Genomic DNA, 22,284 nt, shown 5'->3' with positions numbered 1-22,284 from the left:
CCTCTCCATGCCATAGCTCACCTGGCCCAGGCCAAGGGTCTGGGTCGGGCCAGGCTGCCAGACCCGTCTGAAGAGGGGGTTTCCTCGCCAACCAAAGTCCCCGAGGCCTCCTCCAGCGGGGGCCTACCTAGGGCCGGCCGGCGTTGCCCTGCAGGTCTCTCCCACGGCAATGGTCACAGACATGCTGTCTCCCATCGCCGTCACCTCCACCTTAGGTCAGGGGAACCCCGGCCTTTCCCACCGGCGGCCTGCGGGCTTCGGCCTGGGCTCCCGGCCAGGCCTGCAGAGGCCTGTCTCCCGGAGAGGACAGGCCCAGAGTCTTCCCTCTCCCTTGTCAACGACCTCTCTTCCCCTGCGTTTCTTTTCTGGGACCAGAGGGGCCCCAGAGCACCCCGACGACTCTGAGCAATGAGCCTGCCCTTTCTCCTCTCGCCCTCCTTTTTGGGACCGTACCAACCAACGAGCGTTTCTCTCGGCTCTGGCGCCGCGGGACGCAAAACGAAACCGCTTACCTAGTGGGTGGTGAGACACTTGCGTGGAAATCATTTCTGCTCACCTGAGGCAGGCACTGCGGTCAAGTGGGCTTACAGGTCCAGGTGTTCCATGGACCGGGTAGATTCTAAGCGGCCATCGTGACCGTCCAAAGCGGACGTATGGGTTGTCTGGGCATTGACTCGAGTCGTAACCATGCGTTTTTGGGGGGAAAAAAAGGGAGAACCCATCGTCTTCAGCACATTTCCCTCTGCCACAGCACGCCAGGCGACCAGGGGATTTTCCTATTGATTGCCGTTCCAAGCTACCATAGCGGGCAATGCCGCAGGGATACGGTCCAGATTTCCCAACCAAAGCAGACAGGCCTTCTCGCCGAGGCGCCGCTGCCTGGTCGATCAAGCCCCAGGCCCTGGTGCTCCTGAGGGCTGCGGGGACACCCAGGACTACGCTGCTGATGGCAGGTGGCTCCGGGCCTCAGTGCCCTGCCAGTGGGCTCTACTTGGGAATCCGTGCTCTTGCACGGGGTGTGGGTGGGGGGCGTCGGTTGCAGGGGGGCCTCCCTACACATGCCTCTTCTTCTGTCACTTTGGCTGCGGCTGAGCCTGGCACTGGGTGCGTGCATGCTCAGGAGACAGGCTTCTGCATGTCTCTGGACAGGCCCCGTGCCAGCTGGGACCTGAGCCCCAGCGCAGGTGCACCACCTGCGCTCAGGTTCGTTGGACCGGCCCAGGTCAGCTGAGAGGGAGGAGAACACGGTCGTCACCGCGGAGGGATGCCAGAGTGCCGACACCTGCCAGCGGGAGAGCCGCATCCAACAGCCCTGTGGGATCTAAGCGCCCTCTCGCTCCATCCGCTGCCTCCGCCTCGCCTCACCCCCTCCTTTCGGGGCGCCCAGACAGGCGCCCGGGCTGGGGGTCGGGGAGGGGGAGGGGCAAGCGCTAGGCCTCCCGCGCCGCCGTAGACGACCGCTCTCTGACGCCCGCAAAGCCGGGACCAAAGCGCAGGCGCCCCGGCCCGCTGGGACGGCCACGCCCAGCGCCGCCCTGGCGCGCAGGCGCCACTCGCCCCGCCCCCGGCACACTCGCCCCGACCCCGCCCCTCCTGAGAGGTCGCTCTGGAGACGGTGGCCACTGGCGGGAGGTGCCCCAGCCCGGGAGTGGGAAGACAGTTGTGATGGATTGGGGGTGGGGGGTGGGGAGGCGTTTTCTGCACTCGGGAGTTGTCCCCAGTGGCAGTGCCGGGACAGATGCGGCCAATAGGCATCCTGCCGAAACCCACCCGATGCCCTTCGGGGAGCGCGTCCACTGCCAGGAAAACCTCCAGCGCTGGGGGAAGCGGGGTTCCAAAATGTATACACCGAATGCCAGCAGGAGGCCACGGGGACGCGACGGAAGGGGTCGCCGACGTGGGTGGAGCCTGCTGGGTGGGGACTGGGCTAGGAGAGAAGCTCTGCTATGCTGTCCTGGACAGTTGTTCCCTCCTGTCTGTCTGGTGAAAAGCCAAGAGACAGAAGAAGCCCCAGGAACGAGAGAGAGCGGCTCCGTTGCCCAAAGGCAGAGCCAAAACTTCCACCGCTAGGGGCCACTGTTGGATAGGAATAGTTCCTTCCTCACACTTGCTGGGGGGCAGAGGGCTGAGTTCTAAGGCAGGGGGAGGGGCAGGGCCCCTCGCAGAAGGGGCTGTGGGGGAAGGGACCCCTGGGCCGGATCTGGGGCTGCTGGGAGAGCCCCCTCTCCATGCCATAGCTCACCTGGCCCAGGCCAAGGGTCTGGGTCGGGCCAGGCTGCCAGACCCGTCTGAAGAGGGGGTTTCCTCGCCAACCAAAGTCCCCGAGGCCTCCTCCAGCGGGGGCCTACCTAGGGCCGGCCGGCGTTGCCCTGCAGGTCTCTCCCACGGCAATGGTCACAGACATGCTGTCTCCCATCGCCGTCACCTCCACCTTAGGTCAGGGGAACCCCGGCCTTTCCCACCGGCGGCCTGCGGGCTTCGGCCTGGGCTCCCGGCCAGGCCTGCAGAGGCCTGTCTCCCGGAGAGGACAGGCCCAGAGTCTTCCCTCTCCCTTGTCAACGACCTCTCTTCCCCTGCGTTTCTTTTCTGGGACCAGAGGGGCCCCAGAGCACCCCGACGACTCTGAGCAATGAGCCTGCCCTTTCTCCTCTCGCCCTCCTTTTTGGGACCGTACCAACCAACGAGCGTTTCTCTCGGCTCTGGCGCCGCGGGACGCAAAACGAAACCGCTTACCTAGTGGGTGGTGAGACACTTGCGTGGAAATCATTTCTGCTCACCTGAGGCAGGCACTGCGGTCAAGTGGGCTTACAGGTCCAGGTGTTCCATGGACCGGGTAGATTCTAAGCGGCCATCGTGACCGTCCAAAGCGGACGTATGGGTTGTCTGGGCATTGACTCGAGTCGTAACCATGCGTTTTTGGGGGGAAAAAAAGGGAGAACCCATCGTCTTCAGCACATTTCCCTCTGCCACAGCACGCCAGGCGACCAGGGGATTTTCCTATTGATTGCCGTTCCAAGCTACCATAGCGGGCAATGCCGCAGGGATACGGTCCAGATTTCCCAACCAAAGCAGACAGGCCTTCTCGCCGAGGCGCCGCTGCCTGGTCGATCAAGCCCCAGGCCCTGGTGCTCCTGAGGGCTGCGGGGACACCCAGGACTACGCTGCTGATGGCAGGTGGCTCCGGGCCTCAGTGCCCTGCCAGTGGGCTCTACTTGGGAATCCGTGCTCTTGCACGGGGTGTGGGTGGGGGGCGTCGGTTGCAGGGGGGCCTCCCTACACATGCCTCTTCTTCTGTCACTTTGGCTGCGGCTGAGCCTGGCACTGGGTGCGTGCATGCTCAGGAGACAGGCTTCTGCATGTCTCTGGACAGGCCCCGTGCCAGCTGGGACCTGAGCCCCAGCGCAGGTGCACCACCTGCGCTCAGGTTCGTTGGACCGGCCCAGGTCAGCTGAGAGGGAGGAGAACACGGTCGTCACCGCGGAGGGAAGCCAAAGTGCCGACACCTGCCAGCGGGAGAGCCGCATCCAACAGCCCTGTGGGATCTAAGCCCCCTCTCGCTCCATCCGCTGCCTCCGCCTCGCCTCACCCCCTCCTTTCGGGGCGCCCAGACAGGCGCCCGGGCTGGGGGTCGGGGAGGGGGAGGGGCAAGCGCTAGGCCTCCCGCGCCGCCCTAGACGACCGCTCTCTGACGCCCGCAAAGCCGGGACCAAAGCGCAGGCGCCCCGGCCCGCTGGGACGGCCACGCCCAGCGCCGCCCTGGCGCGCAGGCGCCACTCGCCCCGCCCCCGGCACACTCGCCCCGACCCCGCCCCTCCTGAGAGGTCGCTCTGGAGACGGTGGCCACTGGCGGGAGGTGCCCCAGCCCGGGAGTGGGAAGACAGTTGTGATGGATTGGGGGTGGGGGGTGGGGAGGCGTTTTCTGCACTCGGGAGTTGTCCCCAGTGGCAGTGCCGGGACAGATGCGGCCAATAGGCATCCTGCCGAAACCCACCCGATGCCCTTCGGGGAGCGCGTCCACTGCCAGGAAAACCTCCAGCGCTGGGGGAAGCGGGGTTCCAAAATGTATACACCGAATGCCAGCAGGAGGCCACGGGGACGCGACGGAAGGGGTCGCCGACGTGGGTGGAGCCTGCTGGGTGGGGACTGGGCTAGGAGAGAAGCTCTGCTATGCTGTCCTGGACAGTTGTTCCCTCCTGTCTGTCTGGTGAAAAGCCAAGAGACAGAAGAAGCCCCAGGAACGAGAGAGAGCGGCTCCGGTGCCCAAAGGCAGAGCCAAAACTTCCACCGCTAGGGGCCACTGTTGGATAGGAATAGTTCCTTCCTCACACTTGCTGGGGGGCAGAGGGCTGAGTTCTAAGGCAGGGGGAGGGGCAGGGCCCCTCGCAGAAGGGGCTGTGGGGGAAGGGACCCCTGGGCCGGATCTGGGGCTGCTGGGAGAGCCCCCTCTCCATGCCATAGCTCACCTGGCCCAGGCCAAGGGTCTGGGTCGGGCCAGGCTGCCAGACCCGTCTGAAGAGGGGGTTTCCTCGCCAACCAAAGTCCCCGAGGCCTCCTCCAGCGGGGGCCTACCTAGGGCCGGCCGGCGTTGCCCTGCAGGTCTCTCCCACGGCAATGGTCACAGACATGCTGTCTCCCATCGCCGTCACCTCCACCTTAGGTCAGGGGAACCCCGGCCTTTCCCACCGGCGGCCTGCGGGCTTCGGCCTGGGCTCCCGGCCAGGCCTGCAGAGGCCTGTCTCCCGGAGAGGACAGGCCCAGAGTCTTCCCTCTCCCTTGTCAACGACCTCTCTTCCCCTGCGTTTCTTTTCTGGGACCAGAGGGGCCCCAGAGCACCCCGACGACTCTGAGCAATGAGCCTGCCCTTTCTCCTCTCGCCCTCCTTTTTGGGACCGTACCAACCAACGAGCGTTTCTCTCGGCTCTGGCGCCGCGGGACGCAAAACGAAACCGCTTACCTAGTGGGTGGTGAGACACTTGCGTGGAAATCATTTCTGCTCACCTGAGGCAGGCACTGCGGTCAAGTGGGCTTACAGGTCCAGGTGTTCCATGGACCGGGTAGATTCTAAGCGGCCATCGTGACCGTCCAAAGCGGACGTATGGGTTGTCTGGGCATTGACTCGAGTCGTAACCATGCGTTTTTGGGGGGAAAAAAAGGGAGAACCCATCGTCTTCAGCACATTTCCCTCTGCCACAGCACGCCAGGCGACCAGGGGATTTTCCTATTGATTGCCGTTCCAAGCTACCATAGCGGGCAATGCCGCAGGGATACGGTCCAGATTTCCCAACCAAAGCAGACAGGCCTTCTCGCCGAGGCGCCGCTGCCTGGTCGATCAAGCCCCAGGCCCTGGTGCTCCTGAGGGCTGCGGGGACACCCAGGACTACGCTGCTGATGGCAGGTGGCTCCGGGCCTCAGTGCCCTGCCAGTGGGCTCTACTTGGGAATCCGTGCTCTTGCACGGGGTGTGGGTGGGGGGCGTCGGTTGCAGGGGGGCCTCCCTACACATGCCTCTTCTTCTGTCACTTTGGCTGCGGCTGAGCCTGGCACTGGGTGCGTGCATGCTCAGGAGACAGGCTTCTGCATGTCTCTGGACAGGCCCCGTGCCAGCTGGGACCTGAGCCCCAGCGCAGGTGCACCACCTGCGCTCAGGTTCGTTGGACCGGCCCAGGTCAGCTGAGAGGGAGGAGAACACGGTCGTCACCGCGGAGGGAAGCCAAAGTGCCGACACCTGCCAGCGGGAGAGCCGCATCCAACAGCCCTGTGGGATCTAAGCCCCCTCTCGCTCCATCCGCTGCCTCCGCCTCGCCTCACCCCCTCCTTTCGGGGCGCCCAGACAGGCGCCCGGGCTGGGGGTCGGGGAGGGGGAGGGGCAAGCGCTAGGCCTCCCGCGCCGCCGTAGACGACCGCTCTCTGACGCCCGCAAAGCCGGGACCAAAGCGCAGGCGCCCCGGCCCGCTGGGACGGCCACGCCCAGCGCCGCCCTGGCGCGCAGGCGCCACTCGCCCCGCCCCCGGCACACTCGCCCCGACCCCGCCCCTCCTGAGAGGTCGCTCTGGAGACGGTGGCCACTGGCGGGAGGTGCCCCAGCCCGGGAGTGGGAAGACAGTTGTGATGGATTGGGGGTGGGGGGTGGGGAGGCGTTTTCTGCACTCGGGAGTTGTCCCCAGTGGCAGTGCCGGGACAGATGCGGCCAATAGGCATCCTGCCGAAACCCACCCGATGCCCTTCGGGGAGCGCGTCCACTGCCAGGAAAACCTCCAGCGCTGGGGGAAGCGGGGTTCCAAAATGTATACACCGAATGCCAGCAGGAGGCCACGGGGACGCGACGGAAGGGGTCGCCGACGTGGGTGGAGCCTGCTGGGTGGGGACTGGGCTAGGAGAGAAGCTCTGCTATGCTGTCCTGGACAGTTGTTCCCTCCTGTCTGTCTGGTGAAAAGCCAAGAGACAGAAGAAGCCCCAGGAACGAGAGAGAGCGGCTCCGGTGCCCAAAGTCAGAGCCAAAACTTCCACCGCTAGGGGCCACTGTTGGATAGGAATAGTTCCTTCCTCACACTTGCTGGGGGGCAGAGGGCTGAGTTCTAAGGCAGGGGGAGGGGCAGGGCCCCTCGCAGAAGGGGCTGTGGGGGAAGGGACCCCTGGGCCGGATCTGGGGCTGCTGGGAGAGCCCCCTCTCCATGCCATAGCTCACCTGGCCCAGGCCAAGGGTCTGGGTCGGGCCAGGCTGCCAGACCCGTCTGAAGAGGGGGTTTCCTCGCCAACCAAAGTCCCCGAGGCCTCCTCCAGCGGGGGCCTACCTAGGGCCGGCCGGCGTTGCCCTGCAGGTCTCTCCCACGGCAATGGTCACAGACATGCTGTCTCCCATCGCCGTCACCTCCACCTTAGGTCAGGGGAACCCCGGCCTTTCCCACCGGCGGCCTGCGGGCTTTGGCCTGGGCTCCCGGCCAGGCCTGCAGAGGCCTGTCTCCCGGAGAGGACAGGCCCAGAGTCTTCCCTCTCCCTTGTCAACGACCTCTCTTCCCCTGCGTTTCTTTTCTGGGACCAGAGGGGCCCCAGAGCACCCCGACGACTCTGAGCAATGAGCCTGCCCTTTCTCCTCTCGCCCTCCTTTTTGGGACCGTACCAACCAACGAGCGTTTCTCTCGGCTCTGGCGCCGCGGGACGCAAAACGAAACCGCTTACCTAGTGGGTGGTGAGACACTTGCGTGGAAATCATTTCTGCTCACCTGAGGCAGGCACTGCGGTCAAGTGGGCTTACAGGTCCAGGTGTTCCATGGACCGGGTAGATTCTAAGCGGCCATCGTGACCGTCCAAAGCGGACGTATGGGTTGTCTGGGCATTGACTCGAGTCGTAACCATGCGTTTTTGGGGGGAAAAAAAGGGAGAACCCATCGTCTTCAGCACATTTCCCTCTGCCACAGCACGCCAGGCGACCAGGGGATTTTCCTATTGATTGCCGTTCCAAGCTACCATAGCGGGCAATGCCGCAGGGATACGGTCCAGATTTCCCAACCAAAGCAGACAGGCCTTCTCGCCGAGGCGCCGCTGCCTGGTCGATCAAGCCCCAGGCCCTGGTGCTCCTGAGGGCTGCGGGGACACCCAGGACTACGCTGCTGATGGCAGGTGGCTCCGGGCCTCAGTGCCCTGCCAGTGGGCTCTACTTGGGAATCCGTGCTCTTGCACGGGGTGTGGGTGGGGGGCGTCGGTTGCAGGGGGGCCTCCCTACACATGCCTCTTCTTCTGTCACTTTGGCTGCGGCTGAGCCTGGCACTGGGTGCGTGCATGCTCAGGAGACAGGCTTCTGCATGTCTCTGGACAGGCCCCGTGCCAGCTGGGACCTGAGCCCCAGCGCAGGTGCACCACCTGCGCTCAGGTTCGTTGGACCGGCCCAGGTCAGCTGAGAGGGAGGAGAACACGGTCGTCACCGCGGAGGGAAGCCAAAGTGCCGACACCTGCCAGCGGGAGAGCCGCATCCAACAGCCCTGTGGGATCTAAGCCCCCTCTCGCTCCATCCGCTGCCTCCGCCTCGCCTCACCCCCTCCTTTCGGGGCGCCCAGACAGGCGCCCGGGCTGGGGGTCGGGGAGGGGGAGGGGCAAGCGCTAGGCCTCCCGCGCCGCCGTAGACGACCGCTCTCTGACGCCCGCAAAGCCGGGACCAAAGCGCAGGCGCCCCGGCCCGCTGGGACGGCCACGCCCAGCGCCGCCCTGGCGCGCAGGCGCCACTCGCCCCGCCCCCGGCACACTCGCCCCGACCCCGCCCCTCCTGAGAGGTCGCTCTGGAGACGGTGGCCACTGGCGGGAGGTGCCCCAGCCCGGGAGTGGGAAGACAGTTGTGATGGATTGGGGGTGGGGGGTGGGGAGGCGTTTTCTGCACTCGGGAGTTGTCCCCAGTGGCAGTGCCGGGACAGATGCGGCCAATAGGCATCCTGCCGAAACCCACCCGATGCCCTTCGGGGAGCGCGTCCACTGCCAGGAAAACCTCCAGCGCTGGGGGAAGCGGGGTTCCAAAATGTATACACCGAATGCCAGCAGGAGGCCACGGGGACGCGACGGAAGGGGTCGCCGACGTGGGTGGAGCCTGCTGGGTGGGGACTGGGCTAGGAGAGAAGCTCTGCTATGCTGTCCTGGACAGTTGTTCCCTCCTGTCTGTCTGGTGAAAAGCCAAGAGACAGAAGAAGCCCCAGGAACGAGAGAGAGCGGCTCCGGTGCCCAAAGTCAGAGCCAAAACTTCCACCGCTAGGGGCCACTGTTGGATAGGAATAGTTCCTTCCTCACACTTGCTGGGGGGCAGAGGGCTGAGTTCTAAGGCAGGGGGAGGGGCAGGGCCCCTCGCAGAAGGGGCTGTGGGGGAAGGGACCCCTGGGCCGGATCTGGGGCTGCTGGGAGAGCCCCCTCTCCATGCCATAGCTCACCTGGCCCAGGCCAAGGGTCTGGGTCGGGCCAGGCTGCCAGACCCGTCTGAAGAGGGGGTTTCCTCGCCAACCAAAGTCCCCGAGGCCTCCTCCAGCGGGGGCCTACCTAGGGCCGGCCGGCGTTGCCCTGCAGGTCTCTCCCACGGCAATGGTCACAGACATGCTGTCTCCCATCGCCGTCACCTCCACCTTAGGTCAGGGGAACCCCGGCCTTTCCCACCGGCGGCCTGCGGGCTTTGGCCTGGGCTCCCGGCCAGGCCTGCAGAGGCCTGTCTCCTGGAGAGGACAGGCCCAGAGTCTTCCCTCTCCCTTGTCAACGACCTCTCTTCCCCTGCGTTTCTTTTCTGGGACCAGAGGGGCCCCAGAGCACCCCGACGACTCTGAGCAATGAGCCTGCCCTTTCTCCTCTCGCCCTCCTTTTTGGGACCGTACCAACCAACGAGCGTTTCTCTCGGCTCTGGCGCCGCGGGACGCAAAACGAAACCGCTTACCTAGTGGGTGGTGAGACACTTGCGTGGAAATCATTTCTGCTCACCTGAGGCAGGCACTGCGGTCAAGTGGGCTTACAGGTCCAGGTGTTCCATGGACCGGGTAGATTCTAAGCGGCCATCGTGACCGTCCAAAGCGGACGTATGGGTTGTCTGGGCATTGACTCGAGTCGTAACCATGCGTTTTTGGGGGGAAAAAAAGGGAGAACCCATCGTCTTCAGCACATTTCCCTCTGCCACAGCACGCCAGGCGACCAGGGGATTTTCCTATTGATTGCCGTTCCAAGCTACCATAGCGGGCAATGCCGCAGGGATACGGTCCAGATTTCCCAACCAAAGCAGACAGGCCTTCTCGCCGAGGCGCCGCTGCCTGGTCGATCAAGCCCCAGGCCCTGGTGCTCCTGAGGGCTGCGGGGACACCCAGGACTACGCTGCTGATGGCAGGTGGCTCCGGGCCTCAGTGCCCTGCCAGTGGGCTCTACTTGGGAATCCGTGCTCTTGCACGGGGTGTGGGTGGGGGGCGTCGGTTGCAGGGGGGCCTCCCTACACATGCCTCTTCTTCTGTCACTTTGGCTGCGGCTGAGCCTGGCACTGGGTGCGTGCATGCTCAGGAGACAGGCTTCTGCATGTCTCTGGACAGGCCCCGTGCCAGCTGGGACCTGAGCCCCAGCGCAGGTGCACCACCTGCGCTCAGGTTCGTTGGACCGGCCCAGGTCAGCTGAGAGGGAGGAGAACACGGTCGTCACCGCGGAGGGAAGCCAAAGTGCCGACACCTGCCAGCGGGAGAGCCGCATCCAACAGCCCTGTGGGATCTAAGCCCCCTCTCGCTCCATCCGCTGCCTCCGCCTCGCCTCACCCCCTCCTTTCGGGGCGCCCAGACAGGCGCCCGGGCTGGGGGTCGGGGAGGGGGAGGGGCAAGCGCTAGGCCTCCCGCGCCGCCCTAGAAGACCGCTCTCTGACGCCCGCAAAGCCGGGACCAAAGCGCAGGCGCCCCGGCCCGCTGGGACGGCCACGCCCAGCGCCGCCCTGGCGCGCAGGCGCCACTCGCCCCGCCCCCGGCACACTCGCCCCGACCCCGCCCCTCCTGAGAGGTTGCTCTGGAGACGGTGGCCACTGGCGGGAGGTGCCCCAGCCCGGGAGTGGGAAGACAGTTGTGATGGATTGGGGGTGGGGGGTGGGGAGGCGTTTTCTGCACTCGGGAGTTGTCCCCAGTGGCAGTGCCGGGACAGATGCGGCCAATAGGCATCCTGCCGAAACCCACCCGATGCCCTTCGGGGAGCGCGTCCACTGCCAGGAAAACCTCCAGCGCTGGGGGAAGCGGGGTTCCAAAATGTATACACCGAATGCCAGCAGGAGGCCACGGGGACGCGACGGAAGGGGTCGCCGACGTGGGTGGAGCCTGCTGGGTGGGGACTGGGCTAGGAGAGAAGCTCTGCTATGCTGTCCTGGACAGTTGTTCCCTCCTGTCTGTCTGGTGAAAAGCCAAGAGACAGAAGAAGCCCCAGGAACGAGAGAGAGCGGCTCCGGTGCCCAAAGGCAGAGCCAAAACTTCCACCGCTAGGGGCCACTGTTGGATAGGAATAGTTCCTTCCTCACACTTGCTGGGGGGCAGAGGGCTGAGTTCTAAGGCAGGGGGAGGGGCAGGGCCCCTCGCAGAAGGGGCTGTGGGGGAAGGGACCCCTGGGCCGGATCTGGGGCTGCTGGGAGAGCCCCCTCTCCATGCCATAGCTCACCTGGCCCAGGCCAAGGGTCTGGGTCGGGCCAGGCTGCCAGACCCGTCTGAAGAGGGGGTTTCCTCGCCAACCAAAGTCCCCGAGGCCTCCTCCAGCGGGGGCCTACCTAGGGCCGGCCGGCGTTGCCCTGCAGGTCTCTCCCACGGCAATGGTCACAGACATGCTGTCTCCCATCGCCGTCACCTCCACCTTAGGTCAGGGGAACCCCGGCCTTTCCCACCGGCGGCCTGCGGGCTTCGGCCTGGGCTCCCGGCCAGGCCTGCAGAGGCCTGTCTCCCGGAGAGGACAGGCCCAGAGTCTTCCCTCTCCCTTGTCAACGACCTCTCTTCCCCTGCGTTTCTTTTCTGGGACCAGAGGGGCCCCAGAGCACCCCGACGACTCTGAGCAATGAGCCTGCCCTTTCTCCTCTCGCCCTCCTTTTTGGGACCGTACCAACCAACGAGCGTTTCTCTCGGCTCTGGCGCCGCGGGACGCAAAACGAAACCGCTTACCTAGTGGGTGGTGAGACACTTGCGTGGAAATCATTTCTGCTCACCTGAGGCAGGCACTGCGGTCAAGTGGGCTTACAGGTCCAGGTGTTCCATGGACCGGGTAGATTCTAAGCGGCCATCGTGACCGTCCAAAGCGGACGTATGGGTTGTCTGGGCATTGACTCGAGTCGTAACCATGCGTTTTTGGGGGGAAAAAAAGGGAGAACCCATCGTCTTCAGCACATTTCCCTCTGCCACAGCACGCCAGGCGACCAGGGGATTTTCCTATTGATTGCCGTTCCAAGCTACCATAGCGGGCAATGCCGCAGGGATACGGTCCAGATTTCCCAACCAAAGCAGACAGGCCTTCTCGCCGAGGCGCCGCTGCCTGGTCGATCAAGCCCCAGGCCCTGGTGCTCCTGAGGGCTGCGGGGACACCCAGGACTACGCTGCTGATGGCAGGTGGCTCCGGGCCTCAGTGCCCTGCCAGTGGGCTCTACTTGGGAATCCGTGCTCTTGCACGGGGTGTGGGTGGGGGGCGTCGGTTGCAGGGGGGCCTCCCTACACATGCCTCTTCTTCTGTCACTTTGGCTGCGGCTGAGCCTGGCACTGGGTGCGTGCATGCTCAGGAGACAGGCTTCTGCATGTCTCTGGACAGGCCCCGTGCCAGCTGGGACCTGAGCCCCAGCGCAGGTGCACCACCTGCGCTCAGGTTCGTTGGACCGGCCCAGGTCAGCTGAGAGGGAGGAGAACACGGTCGTCACCGCGGAGGGAAGCCAAAGTGCCGACACCTGCCAGCGGGAGAGCCGCATCCAACAGCCCTGTGGGATCTAAGCCCCCTCTCGCTCCATCCGCTGCCTCCGCCTCGCCTCACCCCCTCCTTTCGGGGCGCCCAGACAGGCGCCCGGGCTGGGGGTCGGGGAGGGGGAGGGGCAAGCGCTAGGCCTCCCGCGCCGCCGTAGACGACCGCTCTCTGACGCCCGCAAAGCCGGGACCAAAGCGCAGGCGCCCCGGCCCGCTGGGACGGCCACGCCCAGCGCCGCCCTGGCGCGCAGGCGCCACTCGCCCCGCCCCCGGCACACTCGCCCCGACCCCGCCCCTCCTGAGAGGTCGCTCTGGAGACGGTGGCCACTGGCGGGAGGTGCCCCAGCCCGGGAGTGGGAAGACAGTTGTGATGGATTGGGGGTGGGGGGTGGGGAGGCGTTTTCTGCACTCGGGAGTTGTCCCCAGTGGCAGTGCCGGGACAGATGCGGCCAATAGGCATCCTGCCGAAACCCACCCGATGCCCTTCGGGGAGCGCGTCCACTGCCAGGAAAACCTCCAGCGCTGGGGGAAGCGGGGTTCCAAAATGTATACACCGAATGCCAGCAGGAGGCCACGGGGACGCGACGGAAGGGGTCGCCGACGTGGGTGGAGCCTGCTGGGTGGGGACTGGGCTAGGAGAGAAGCTCTGCTATGCTGTCCTGGACAGTTGTTCCCTCCTGTCTGTCTGGTGAAAAGCCAAGAGACAGAAGAAGCCCCAGGAACGAGAGAGAGCGGCTCCGGTGCCCAAAGGCAGAGCCAAAACTTCCACCGCTAGGGGCCACTGTTGGATAGGAATAGTTCCTTCCTCACACTTGCTGGGGGGCAGAGGGCTGAGTTCTAAGGCAGGGGGAGGGGCAGGGCCCCTCGCAGAAGGGGCTGTGGGGGAAGGGACCCCTGGGCCGGATCTGGGGCTGCTGGGAGAGCCCCCTCTCCATGCCATAGCTCACCTGGCCCAGGCCAAGGGTCTGGGTCGGGCCAGGCTGCCAGACCCGTCTGAAGAGGGGGTTTCCTCGCCAACCAAAGTCCCCGAGGCCTCCTCCAGCGGGGGCCTACCTAGGGCCGGCCGGCGTTGCCCTGCAGGTCTCTCCCACGGCAATGGTCACAGACATGCTGTCTCCCATCGCCGTCACCTCCACCTTAGGTCAGGGGAACCCCGGCCTTTCCCACCGGCGGCCTGCGGGCTTCGGCCTGGGCTCCCGGCCAGGCCTGCAGAGGCCTGTCTCCCGGAGAGGACAGGCCCAGAGTCTTCCCTCTCCCTTGTCAACGACCTCTCTTCCCCTGCGTTTCTTTTCTGGGACCAGAGGGGCCCCAGAGCACCCCGACGACTCTGAGCAATGAGCCTGCCCTTTCTCCTCTCGCCCTCCTTTTTGGGACCGTACCAACCAACGAGCGTTTCTCTCGGCTCTGGCGCCGCGGGACGCAAAACGAAACCGCTTACCTAGTGGGTGGTGAGACACTTGCGTGGAAATCATTTCTGCTCACCTGAGGCAGGCACTGCGGTCAAGTGGGCTTACAGGTCCAGGTGTTCCATGGACCGGGTAGATTCTAAGCGGCCATCGTGACCGTCCAAAGCGGACGTATGGGTTGTCTGGGCATTGACTCGAGTCGTAACCATGCGTTTTTGGGGGGAAAAAAAGGGAGAACCCATCGTCTTCAGCACATTTCCCTCTGCCACAGCACGCCAGGCGACCAGGGGATTTTCCTATTGATTGCCGTTCCAAGCTACCATAGCGGGCAATGCCACAGGGATACGGTCCAGATTTCCCAACCAAAGCAGACAGGCCTTCTCGCCGAGGCGCCGCTGCCTGGTCGATCAAGCCCCAGGCCCTGGTGCTCCTGAGGGCTGCGGGGACACCCAGGACTACGCTGCTGATGGCAGGTGGCTCCGGGCCTCAGTGCCCTGCCAGTGGGCTCTACTTGGGAATCCGTGCTCTTGCACGGGGTGTGGGTGGGGGGCGTCGGTTGCAGGGGGGCCTCCCTACACATGCCTCTTCTTCTGTCACTTTGGCTGCGGCTGAGCCTGGCACTGGGTGCGTGCATGCTCAGGAGACAGGCTTCTGCATGTCTCTGGACAGGCCCCGTGCCAGCTGGGACCTGAGCCCCAGCGCAGGTGCACCACCTGCGCTCAGGTTCGTTGGACCGGCCCAGGTCAGCTGAGAGGGAGGAGAACACGGTCGTCACCGCGGAGGGAAGCCAAAGTGCCGACACCTGCCAGCGGGAGAGCCGCATCCAACAGCCCTGTGGGATCTAAGCCCCCTCTCGCTCCATCCGCTGCCTCCGCCTCGCCTCACCCCCTCCTTTCGGGGCGCCCAGACAGGCGCCCGGGCTGGGGGTCGGGGAGGGGGAGGGGCAAGCGCTAGGCCTCCCGCGCCGCCGTAGACGACCGCTCTCTGACGCCCGCAAAGCCGGGACCAAAGCGCAGGCGCCCCGGCCCGCTGGGACGGCCACGCCCAGCGCCGCCCTGGCGCGCAGGCGCCACTCGCCCCGCCCCCGGCACACTCGCCCCGACCCCGCCCCTCCTGAGAGGTCGCTCTGGAGACGGTGGCCACTGGCGGGAGGTGCCCCAGCCCGGGAGTGGGAAGACAGTTGTGATGGATTGGGGGTGGGGGGTGGGGAGGCGTTTTCTGCACTCGGGAGTTGTCCCCAGTGGCAGTGCCGGGACAGATGCGGCCAATAGGCATCCTGCCGAAACCCACCCGATGCCCTTCGGGGAGCGCGTCCACTGCCAGGAAAACCTCCAGCGCTGGGGGAAGCGGGGTTCCAAAATGTATACACCGAATGCCAGCAGGAGGCCACGGGGACGCGACGGAAGGGGTCGCCGACGTGGGTGGAGCCTGCTGGGTGGGGACTGGGCTAGGAGAGAAGCTCTGCTATGCTGTCCTGGACAGTTGTTCCCTCCTGTCTGTCTGGTGAAAAGCCAAGAGACAGAAGAAGCCCCAGGAACGAGAGAGAGCGGCTCCGGTGCCCAAAGGCAGAGCCAAAACTTCCACCGCTAGGGGCCACTGTTGGATAGGAATAGTTCCTTCCTCACACTTGCTGGGGGGCAGAGGGCTGAGTTCTAAGGCAGGGGGAGGGGCAGGGCCCCTCGCAGAAGGGGCTGTGGGGGAAGGGACCCCTGGGCCGGATCTGGGGCTGCTGGGAGAGCCCCCTCTCCATGCCATAGCTCACCTGGCCCAGGCCAAGGGTCTGGGTCGGGCCAGGCTGCCAGACCCGTCTGAAGAGGGGGTTTCCTCGCCAACCAAAGTCCCCGAGGCCTCCTCCAGCGGGGGCCTACCTAGGGCCGGCCGGCGTTGCCCTGCAGGTCTCTCCCACGGCAATGGTCACAGACATGCTGTCTCCCATCGCCGTCACCTCCACCTTAGGTCAGGGGAACCCCGGCCTTTCCCACCGGCGGCCTGCGGGCTTTGGCCTGGGCTCCCGGCCAGGCCTGCAGAGGCCTGTCTCCCGGAGAGGACAGGCCCAGAGTCTTCCCTCTCCCTTGTCAACGACCTCTCTTCCCCTGCGTTTCTTTTCTGGGACCAGAGGGGCCCCAGAGCACCCCGACGACTCTGAGCAATGAGCCTGCCCTTTCTCCTCTCGCCCTCCTTTTTGGGACCGTACCAACCAACGAGCGTTTCTCTCGGCTCTGGCGCCGCGGGACGCAAAACGAAACCGCTTACCTAGTGGGTGGTGAGACACTTGCGTGGAAATCATTTCTGCTCACCTGAGGCAGGCACTGCGGTCAAGTGGGCTTACAGGTCCAGGTGTTCCATGGACCGGGTAGATTCTAAGCGGCCATCGTGACCGTCCAAAGCGGACGTATGGGTTGTCTGGGCATTGACTCGAGTCGTAACCATGCGTTTTTGGGGGGAAAAAAAGGGAGAACCCATCGTCTTCAGCACATTTCCCTCTGCCACAGCACGCCAGGCGACCAGGGGATTTTCCTATTGATTGCCGTTCCAAGCTACCATAGCGGGCAATGCCGCAGGGATACGGTCCAGATTTCCCAACCAAAGCAGACAGGCCTTCTCGCCGAGGCGCCGCTGCCTGGTCGATCAAGCCCCAGGCCCTGGTGCTCCTGAGGGCTGCGGGGACACCCAGGACTACGCTGCTGATGGCAGGTGGCTCCGGGCCTCAGTGCCCTGCCAGTGGGCTCTACTTGGGAATCCGTGCTCTTGCACGGGGTGTGGGTGGGGGGCGTCGGTTGCAGGGGGGCCTCCCTACACATGCCTCTTCTTCTGTCACTTTGGCTGCGGCTGAGCCTGGCACTGGGTGCGTGCATGCTCAGGAGACAGGCTTCTGCATGTCTCTGGACAGGCCCCGTGCCAGCTGGGACCTGAGCCCCAGCGCAGGTGCACCACCTGCGCTCAGGTTCGTTGGACCGGCCCAGGTCAGCTGAGAGGGAGGAGAACACGGTCGTCACCGCGGAGGGAAGCCAAAGTGCCGACACCTGCCAGCGGGAGAGCCGCATCCAACAGCCCTGTGGGATCTAAGCCCCCTCTCGCTCCATCCGCTGCCTCCGCCTCGCCTCACCCCCTCCTTTCGGGGCGCCCAGACAGGCGCCCGGGCTGGGGGTCGGGGAGGGGGAGGGGCAAGCGCTAGGCCTCCCGCGCCGCCCTAGAAGACCGCTCTCTGACGCCCGCAAAGCCGGGACCAAAGCGCAGGCGCCCCGGCCCGCTGGGACGGCCACGCCCAGCGCCGCCCTGGCGCGCAGGCGCCACTCGCCCCGCCCCCGGCACACTCGCCCCGACCCCGCCCCTCCTGAGAGGTCGCTCTGGAGACGGTGGCCACTGGCGGGAGGTGCCCCAGCCCGGGAGTGGGAAGACAGTTGTGATGGATTGGGGGTGGGGGGTGGGGAGGCGTTTTCTGCACTCGGGAGTTGTCCCCAGTGGCAGTGCCGGGACAGATGCGGCCAATAGGCATCCTGCCGAAACCCACCCGATGCCCTTCGGGGAGCGCGTCCACTGCCAGGAAAACCTCCAGCGCTGGGGGAAGCGGGGTTCCAAAATGTATACACCGAATGCCAGCAGGAGGCCACGGGGACGCGACGGAAGGGGTCGCCGACGTGGGTGGAGCCTGCTGGGTGGGGACTGGGCTAGGAGAGAAGCTCTGCTATGCTGTCCTGGACAGTTGTTCCCTCCTGTCTGTCTGGTGAAAAGCCAAGAGACAGAAGAAGCCCCAGGAACGAGAGAGAGCGGCTCCGGTGCCCAAAGGCAGAGCCAAAACTTCCACCGCTAGGGGCCACTGTTGGATAGGAATAGTTCCTTCCTCACACTTGCTGGGGGGCAGAGGGCTGAGTTCTAAGGCAGGGGGAGGGGCAGGGCCCCTCGCAGAAGGGGCTGTGGGGGAAGGGACCCCTGGGCCGGATCTGGGGCTGCTGGGAGAGCCCCCTCTCCATGCCATAGCTCACCTGGCCCAGGCCAAGGGTCTGGGTCGGGCCAGGCTGCCAGACCCGTCTGAAGAGGGGGTTTCCTCGCCAACCAAAGTCCCCGAGGCCTCCTCCAGCGGGGGCCTACCTAGGGCCGGCCGGCGTTGCCCTGCAGGTCTCTCCCACGGCAATGGTCACAGACATGCTGTCTCCCATCGCCGTCACCTCCACCTTAGGTCAGGGGAACCCCGGCCTTTCCCACCGGCGGCCTGCGGGCTTCGGCCTGGGCTCCCGGCCAGGCCTGCAGAGGCCTGTCTCCCGGAGAGGACAGGCCCAGAGTCTTCCCTCTCCCTTGTCAACGACCTCTCTTCCCCTGCGTTTCTTTTCTGGGACCAGAGGGGCCCCAGAGCACCCCGACGACTCTGAGCAATGAGCCTGCCCTTTCTCCTCTCGCCCTCCTTTCTGGGACCGTACCAACCAACGAGCGTTTCTCTCGGCTCTGGCGCCGCGGGACGCAAAACGAAACCGCTTACCTAGTGGGTGGTGAGACACTTGCGTGGAAATCATTTCTGCTCACCTGAGGCAGGCACTGCGGTCAAGTGGGCTTACAGGTCCAGGTGTTCCATGGACCGGGTAGATTCTAAGCGGCCATCGTGACCGTCCAAAGCGGACGTATGGGTTGTCTGGGCATTGACTCGAGTCGTAACCATGCGTTTTTGGGGGGAAAAAAAGGGAGAACCCATCGTCTTCAGCACATTTCCCTCTGCCACAGCACGCCAGGCGACCAGGGGATTTTCCTATTGATTGCCGTTCCAAGCTACCATAGCGGGCAATGCCGCAGGGATACGGTCCAGATTTCCCAACCAAAGCAGACAGGCCTTCTCGCCGAGGCGCCGCTGCCTGGTCGATCAAGCCCCAGGCCCTGGTGCTCCTGAGGGCTGCGGGGACACCCAGGACTACGCTGCTGATGGCAGGTGGCTCCGGGCCTCAGTGCCCTGCCAGTGGGCTCTACTTGGGAATCCGTGCTCTTGCACGGGGTGTGGGTGGGGGGCGTCGGTTGCAGGGGGGCCTCCCTACACATGCCTCTTCTTCTGTCACTTTGGCTGCGGCTGAGCCTGGCACTGGGTGCGTGCATGCTCAGGAGACAGGCTTCTGCATGTCTCTGGACAGACCCCGTGCCAGCTGGGACCTGAGCCCCAGCGCAGGTGCACCACCTGCGCTCAGGTTCGTTGGACCGGCCCAGGTCAGCTGAGAGGGAGGAGAACACGGTCGTCACCGCGGAGGGAAGCCAAAGTGCCGACACCTGCCAGCGGGAGAGCCGCATCCAACAGCCCTGTGGGATCTAAGCCCCCTCTCGCTCCATCCGCTGCCTCCGCCTCGCCTCACCCCCTCCTTTCGGGGCGCCCAGACAGGCGCCCGGGCTGGGGGTCGGGGAGGGGGAGGGGCAAGCGCTAGGCCTCCCGCGCCGCCGTAGACGACCGCTCTCTGACGCCCGCAAAGCCGGGACCAAAGCGCAGGCGCCCCGGCCCGCTGGGACGGCCACGCCCAGCGCCGCCCTGGCGCGCAGGCGCCACTCGCCCCGCCCCCGGCACACTCGCCCCGACCCCGCCCCTCCTGAGAGGTCGCTCTGGAGACGGTGGCCACTGGCGGGAGGTGCCCCAGCCCGGGAGTGGGAAGACAGTTGTGATGGATTGGGGGTGGGGGGTGGGGAGGCGTTTTCTGCACTCGGGAGTTGTCCCCAGTGGCAGTGCCGGGACAGATGCGGCCAATAGGCATCCTGCCGAAACCCACCCGATGCCCTTCGGGGAGCGCGTCCACTGCCAGGAAAACCTCCAGCGCTGGGGGAAGCGGGGTTCCAAAATGTATACACCGAATGCCAGCAGGAGGCCACGGGGACGCGACGGAAGGGGTCGCCGACGTGGGTGGAGCCTGCTGGGTGGGGACTGGGCTAGGAGAGAAGCTCTGCTATGCTGTCCTGGACAGTTGTTCCCTCCTGTCTGTCTGGTGAAAAGCCAAGAGACAGAAGAAGCCCCAGGAACGAGAGAGAGCGGCTCCGGTGCCCAAAGGCAGAGCCAAAACTTCCACCGCTAGGGGCCACTGTTGGATAGGAATAGTTCCTTCCTCACACTTGCTGGGGGGCAGAGGGCTGAGTTCTAAGGCAGGGGGAGGGGCAGGGCCCCTCGCAGAAGGGGCTGTGGGGGAAGGGACCCCTGGGCCGGATCTGGGGCTGCTGGGAGAGCCCCCTCTCCATGCCATAGCTCACCTGGCCCAGGCCAAGGGTCTGGGTCGGGCCAGGCTGCCAGACCCGTCTGAAGAGGGGGTTTCCTCGCCAACCAAAGTCCCCGAGGCCTCCTCCAGCGGGGGCCTACCTAGGGCCGGCCGGCGTTGCCCTGCAGGTCTCTCCCACGGCAATGGTCACAGACATGCTGTCTCCCATCGCCGTCACCTCCACCTTAGGTCAGGGGAACCCCGGCCTTTCCCACCGGCGGCCTGCGGGCTTCGGCCTGGGCTCCCGGCCAGGCCTGCAGAGGCCTGTCTCCCGGAGAGGACAGGCCCAGAGTCTTCCCTCTCCCTTGTCAACGACCTCTCTTCCCCTGCGTTTCTTTTCTGGGACCAGAGGGGCCCCAGAGCACCCCGACGACTCTGAGCAATGAGCCTGCCCTTTCTCCTCTCGCCCTCCTTTTTGGGACCGTACCAACCAACGAGCGTTTCTCTCGGCTCTGGCGCCGCGGGACGCAAAACGAAACCGCTTACCTAGTGGGTGGTGAGACACTTGCGTGGAAATCATTTCTGCTCACCTGAGGCAGGCACTGCGGTCAAGTGGGCTTACAGGTCCAGGTGTTCCATGGACCGGGTAGATTCTAAGCGGCCATCGTGACCGTCCAAAGCGGACGTATGGGTTGTCTGGGCATTGACTCGAGTCGTAACCATGCGTTTTTGGGGGGAAAAAAAGGGAGAACCCATCGTCTTCAGCACATTTCCCTCTGCCACAGCACGCCAGGCGACCAGGGGATTTTCCTATTGATTGCCGTTCCAAGCTACCATAGCGGGCAATGCCGCAGGGATACGGTCCAGATTTCCCAACCAAAGCAGACAGGCCTTCTCGCCGAGGCGCCGCTGCCTGGTCGATCAAGCCCCAGGCCCTGGTGCTCCTGAGGGCTGCGGGGACACCCAGGACTACGCTGCTGATGGCAGGTGGCTCCGGGCCTCAGTGCCCTGCCAGTGGGCTCTACTTGGGAATCCGTGCTCTTGCACGGGGTGTGGGTGGGGGGCGTCGGTTGCAGGGGGGCCTCCCTACACATGCCTCTTCTTCTGTCACTTTGGCTGCGGCTGAGCCTGGCACTGGGTGCGTGCATGCTCAGGAGACAGGCTTCTGCATGTCTCTGGACAGACCCCGTGCCAGCTGGGACCTGAGCCCCAGCGCAGGTGCACCACCTGCGCTCAGGTTCGTTGGACCGGCCCAGGTCAGCTGAGAGGGAGGAGAACACGGTCGTCACCGCGGAGGGAAGCCAAAGTGCCGACACCTGCCAGCGGGAGAGCCGCATCCAACAGCCCTGTGGGATCTAAGCCCCCTCTCGCTCCATCCGCTGCCTCCGCCTCGCCTCACCCCCTCCTTTCGGGGCGCCCAGACAGGCGCCCGGGCTGGGGGTCGGGGAGGGGGAGGGGCAAGCGCTAGGCCTCCCGCGCCGCCGTAGACGACCGCTCTCTGACGCCCGCAAAGCCGGGACCAAAGCGCAGGCGCCCCGGCCCGCTGGGACGGCCACGCCCAGCGCCGCCCTGGCGCGCAGGCGCCACTCGCCCCGCCCCCGGCACACTCGCCCCGACCCCGCCCCTCCTGAGAGGTCGCTCTGGAGACGGTGGCCACTGGCGGGAGGTGCCCCAGCCCGGGAGTGGGAAGACAGTTGTGATGGATTGGGGGTGGGGGGTGGGGAGGCGTTTTCTGCACTCGGGAGTTGTCCCCAGTGGCAGTGCCGGGACAGATGCGGCCAATAGGCATCCTGCCGAAACCCACCCGATGCCCTTCGGGGAGCGCGTCCACTGCCAGGAAAACCTCCAGCGCTGGGGGAAGCGGGGTTCCAAAATGTATACACCGAATGCCAGCAGGAGGCCACGGGGACGCGACGGAAGGGGTCGCCGACGTGGGTGGAGCCTGCTGGGTGGGGACTGGGCTAGGAGAGAAGCTCTGCTATGCTGTCCTGGACAGTTGTTCCCTCCTGTCTGTCTGGTGAAAAGCCAAGAGACAGAAGAAGCCCCAGGAACGAGAGAGAGCGGCTCCGGTGCCCAAAGGCAGAGCCAAAACTTCCACCGCTAGGGGCCACTGTTGGATAGGAATAGTTCCTTCCTCACACTTGCTGGGGGGCAGAGGGCTGAGTTCTAAGGCAGGGGGAGGGGCAGGGCCCCTCGCAGAAGGGGCTGTGGGGGAAGGGACCCCTGGGCCGGATCTGGGGCTGCTGGGAGAGCCCCCTCTCCATGCCATAGCTCACCTGGCCCAGGCCAAGGGTCTGGGTCGGGCCAGGCTGCCAGACCCGTCTGAAGA

The sequence above is a fragment of the Dasypus novemcinctus genome, chromosome 1, assembly GCF_030445035.2.
Source record: "Dasypus novemcinctus isolate mDasNov1 chromosome 1, mDasNov1.1.hap2, whole genome shotgun sequence".
Classification (NCBI taxonomy): domain Eukaryota; kingdom Metazoa; phylum Chordata; class Mammalia; order Cingulata; family Dasypodidae; genus Dasypus; species Dasypus novemcinctus.
The sequence above is the reverse complement of the archived record's forward strand: the minus strand, read 5'-3'. Positions refer to the sequence as shown.